Source organism: Heptranchias perlo, chromosome 42 (assembly GCF_035084215.1).
Source record: "Heptranchias perlo isolate sHepPer1 chromosome 42, sHepPer1.hap1, whole genome shotgun sequence".
NCBI classification, from domain to species: Eukaryota; Metazoa; Chordata; class Chondrichthyes; order Hexanchiformes; family Hexanchidae; genus Heptranchias; species Heptranchias perlo.
Window position 1 is genome coordinate 5,608,042 of NC_090366.1, and position 5,769 is coordinate 5,613,810.

The following is a 5,769-nucleotide window of genomic DNA, read 5'->3' on the forward strand; positions in this document are numbered from 1 at the left end:
TGGAGTTTAATTTTGATAAATGTGAGGTGATGCATTTTGTTAGATCGAATCGGACCAGGACCTACTCCGTTAATGGTAGGGCGTTGGGGAGAGTTATAGAACAAAGAGATCGAGGAGTACAGGTTCATAGCTCCTTGAAAGTGGAGTCACAGGTGGATAGGATGGTGAAGAAGGCATTCGGCATGCTTGGTTTCATTGGTCAGAACTTTAGTAAGGACACACTTGGAATACTGTGTACAGTTCTGGTCACCCTATTATAGAAAGGATATTATTAAACTCGAAAGAGTGCAGAAAAGATTTACTAGGATGCTGCCGGGACTTGATGGTTTGAATTATAGGGAGAGGTTAGATAGACTGGGACTTTTTTCCCTGGAGAGTAGGAGGTTAAGGGGTCATCTTATAGAAGTCTATAAAATAATGAGGGGCATAGATAAGATAGGTCGACAAAATCTTTTCCCAAAGGTAGGGGAGTCGATAACGAGGGGACATAGATTTAAGGTGAGAGGGGAGAGATACAAAAGGGTCCAGAGGGGAAATTTTTTCACTCAAAGGGTGGTGAGTGTCTGGACCGAGCTGCCAGAGGCAGTCGGAGAGGCGGGTACAATTTTGTGTTTTAAAAAGCATTTGGACAGTTACATGGGTAAGATGGGTATAGAGGGATATGGGCCAAGTGCAGGCAATTGGGACTAGCTTAGTGGTATAAACTGGGCGACATGGACATGTTGGGCCGAAAGGCCTGTTTCCATGTTGTAAACTTCTAAGATTCTATGATTCTATGAAACTCAGCCTTAAAAATATTCAGTGACCCTGCCTCCACCGCTCTCTGGGGAAGGGAGTTCCACAGACTCACGACCCTCAGAGAGAAAAAAATTCTCCTCATCTCTGTCTTAAATGGGAATCCTCTCGTTCTAGTCTCTCCCACAAGGGGAAACATCCTCTCAGCATCTAGCCCTTCTCGACCCCTCATGATCTTATATGTTTCAAAAGGATCACCTCTCATTAGAATCATAGAATCATAGAAGTTCACAACATGGAAACAGGCCCTTCGGCCCAACATGTCCATGTCGCCCAGTTTGTGCCACGAAGCTCGTCCCAATTGCCTGCACTTGGCCCATTTCCCTCTATACCCATCTTACACATGAAACTGTCCAAATGCTTTTTAAAAGACAAAATTGTACCCGCCTCTGATACTGCCTCTGGCAGCTCGGTCCAGACACTCACCTTATGTAACAATCTACCATGCGGCACCTTGTCGGAAGCTTTGCTGAAGTCCATGTGGACCACGTCTACTGCACAGCACTCATCTATCTTCTTGGTTGCCCCTTCAAAAAAATCAATCAAATTCGTGAGACATGATTTTCCTCTCACAAAACCATGCTGACTGTTCCTAATCAGTCCCTGCCTCTCCAAATGCCTGTAGATCCTGGTTCTCAGAATACCCTCTAACAACTTACCCACTACAGATGTCAGGCTCACCGGTCTGTAGTTCCCAGGCTTTTCCCTGCCGCCCTTCTTAAACAAAGGCACAACATTTGCTACCCTCCAATCTTCAGGCACCTCACCTGAATCTGTCGATGATTCAAATATCTCTGCTAGGGGACACGCAATTTCCTCCCTAACCTCCCATAACGTCCTGGGATACATTTCATCAGGTCCCGGAGATTTATCTACCTTGATGCGCGTTAAGACTTCCAGCATCTCCCTCTCTGTAATATGTACACTCCTCAAGACATCACTATTTATTTCCCCAAGTTCCCTAACATCCATGCCTTTCTCAACTGTAATTACCGATGTGAAATATTCATTCAGGATCTCACCCATCACTTGTGGTTCCGCACATAGATGACCTTGTTGGTCCTTAAGAGGCCCTACTCTCTCCCTAGTGACTCTTTTGCCCTTTATGTATTTGTAGAAGCTCTTTGGAATCTTATCTGCCAAAGCAATCTCATGTCCCCTTTTTGCCCTCCTGATATCTCTCTTAACTCTACTCCGGCGATCTCCATACTCTTCAAGGGATCCACTTGATCCCGGCTGCCTATGCATGTCATATGCCTCCTTCTTCTTTTTGACTAGGGCCACAATCTCCCGAGTCATCCAAGGTTCCCTACTTCTACCAGCCTTGCCCTTCACTTTATAAGGAATGTGCTTACCCTTAACCCTCGTTAACACACTTTTGAAAGCCTCCCACTTACCAGACGTCCCTTTGCCTGCCAACAGACTCTCCCAATCAACTTCTGAAAGTTCCTGTCTCATACCATCAAAATTGGCGTTTCCCCAATTTAGAATTTTAACTTTTGGGCCAGACCTATCATTCTCCATTGCTATCTTAAAACTAATGGAATTATGATCACTGGTCCCAAAGTGATCCCTCACTAACACTTCCATCACCTGCCCTTCATTATTTCCCAAGAGGAGGTCAAGTTTTGCCCCCTCTCTAGTCGGGCCATTCACATGCTGAATGAGAAATTCCTCCTGAATACACTCAACAAATTTCTCTCCATCCAAGCCCCTAATGCTATGGTTGTCCCAGTCAATGTTGGGAAAGTTAAAGTCCCCTACTATTACCACCCTATTTTTCTTGCAGCTGTCTGTCATCTCCATACATATTTGCTCCTCAATTCCCCGTTGACTATTTGGGGGTCTGTAGTACAATCCTATCAAAGTGATCTCTCCCTTCTTCTCAACGCCAGTGTGCACAGGCCCAACTTGTCCAATCCTGCCTCAACCACCAGTTCGGGCAGGGCATTCCAGACACCCACCACCCTCTGGGTCAAAACGTTTTTCCTCATGTCCCCTCTAATCCTTCCGCCAATCAGCTTCAACCTGTGTACTCTCGTTCGTGAACTCTCCGCTAGGGGTAACAGGTACTTCCTGTCGATTCTCTCTCGGCCCCTCATAATTTTGTACACCTCAATCAAGTCACCCCTCAGCCTCCTCTGCTGCAAGGAAAACAATCCCAGCCTATCCAATCTCTCCTCGTGGCTGCAATTATCAAGACCTGGCAACATTCTTGTAAATCTACTCTGCACTCTCTCCAGGGCAATTAAGTCCTTCCAGTAATGTGGTGACCAGAACTGCGCATAATTCTCCAGCTGTGGCCTTACCAGCGTTTTACACAGTTCCATCTTTGCATCCCTGCTTTTGTATTCTTTTCCTCGGCTCATAACGGAGAGCATTCCGGATGCCTTCTTCACAACCTTATCTACCTGTACTGCCACCTTCAGGGACCTGTGAACATGCACTCCAAGGTCTCTCACTTCCTCTGTCCCTCTCAATATATTCTCGTTTGCTGCGTATTCCCTTTTACTGTTTGCCCTCCCACGTGCATTACCTCACACTTCTCCGGGTTGAACTCCATTAGCCACTTTTCCGCCCACTCCACCAAACCATTGATATCTTCTTGGAGTCCACAGCTATCCTCTTCACTGTCAACTACATGGCTAATTTTTGTGTCGTCTGCAAATTTGCCAATCATGCCCCCTACATTCAAGTCCAAATCATTAATATATACTACAAACAACAAGGGACCCAACACTGAGCCCTGTGGCACACCACTGGAAATGGATTTCCATTCGGAAAGACATCCATCCACTTTTACCCTTTGTTTTCTGTTACTGAGCCAATTTTGGATCCAATTCACCACATTTCCCTGTGTTCCATGGTCTTTTACCTTTCTGACCAGTCTGCCATGTGGGGCCTTGTCAATTGCCTGACTAAAATCCATGTAGACAACATCCACCGCACTACCCTCAGCAAACCTCCTTGTCACTTCCTCAAAGAATTTAATCAGATTTGTAAGGCATGACCTTCCCTGAACAAATCCATGCTGACTATCCCTGATTAAACCATGCCTTTCCAAGTGACAGTTTATCCTATCTCTCAGTATTGATTCTAATAGTTTGCCCACCACCGAGGTAAGACTGACCGGTCTATAATTGTTCAGCCTTTCCCTCGTACACTTTTTAAACAATGGTACTACGTTTGCAGTCTTCCAGTCCTCCGGTACCTCCCCTGTTTATAGTGAGGATTGGAAAATGATCCTCAGAGCATCCACTATTTCCTCCCTGGCTTCCTTCAATAGCCTAGGAAACAATCCATCCGGCCCTGGTGACTTATCAACTTTCAAGGATTCCAGTCCCTCTGGTACTTCCTCTCTCGTTATGTTTACCTTATCCAATATTTCACACCTCTCCTCTTTAACTACTACGTCCGGATCATCCCTTTCCTTTGTGAATACAGAGACAAAATATTCATTTAAAACCCTACCGACATCCTTTGCTTCTGCACACAAGCTACCCTTATCATCCCTGATAGGTCCCACCTTTTCCTTGGCTATCCTCTTGTTCTTAATGTACTGATAAAACATCTTTGGGTTCTCTTTCATCTTACTAGCTAATATTCTTACATGCCCTCTCTCTGCTTTCTTTATTTCCTTATTTACGCCATCCCTGTACTTTCTATACTCCTCTGGGCTTTCTGCAGTATTTAGTTTTCTGTGACAGTCATAAGCTTTCTTTTTCTGCTTTATCTTGCCCCGTATACTTCTAGACAACCAGGAGGCTCTAAATTTGGCAGTGCCACCCTTTTTCTTTGAGGGGACGTGTCTGCATTCTACCCGTAGAATTTCACTTTTTAGTGCTTCCCACTGGCTTGCCACTGATTTCTCCTCAAGTGGTTGTGTCCAGTCCACTTCTGCCAAATCACCTCTTAGTTCTGTAAAATTTGCCTTCCCCCAATTTAAAACATTTACTCCTGATTTAACTCTGTCCTTTTCCATAATAATGCTAAAACTAACTGAATTGTGGTCACTCTCCCCAATATGGTCACCCACTGTCACTTCACCCACTTGCCCATCTTCATTTCCCAGGACTAAATCTAGAATTGCATCCCCCCTTGTTGGGCTTGTCACGTACTGGCTAAAAAAAGTTCTCCTGGACTCCGATCAAAAATTTTGCGCCCTCGGTGCCCCTCACACTGTTTGAATTCAGTTGATGTTAGGGTAGTTGAAGTCCCCTGCTATTATTGCCCTCTTATTTTTGCACTCAGAAATTTGCCTACATATTTGTTCTTCTATCTCCCTTTCACTATTCGGGGGTCTATAGTACACTCCTAGTAGTGTGACTGCCCCTTTTTTATTTCTTAGCTCAACCCATATGGCCTCGATTGATGATCCATTTAGCAAATCATCTCTTCTCACAAATGGAAATGATTCTTTCACCAATAATGCTACCCCATCTCCTTTTTTATCATCTACACTATCCTGCCTGAAAACTCTATATCCAGGGGTATTAAGCTGCCAATTATCCCCCTCTTTTGGCCAGGTTTCCGTTATACCAATGATATCATGCTGCCATATGTCTATCTGTGCCCTGAGCTCATCTGCTTTGTCTGTCATACTCCTTGCATTGAAGTATATACCTTTAACCCCGTCAAATTTCTGTGCTGAACACGATTTAACCTTTGCTTCTTTTGCCTTTCAGAGTTGCAAACTACGTCACTAACTGCTTTTCTGCTTCCCATTTCCTGGTCTGAATTTGTCTAAACAGCGCGGAGAGAGCGAGAGTCCAGTCGGTGAGCGGCGGGAGAGAGCGAGACCAGAGCGGGGATAAAAACAGCGCGGAGAGAGCGAGACCAGAGCGGAGATATAAACAGCGCGGAGAGAGCGAGAGTCCAGTCGGTGAGCGGCGGGAGAGAGCGAGACCAGAGCGGGGATAAAAACAGCGCGGAGAGAGCGAGACCAGAGCGGAGATATGAACAGCGCGGAGAGAG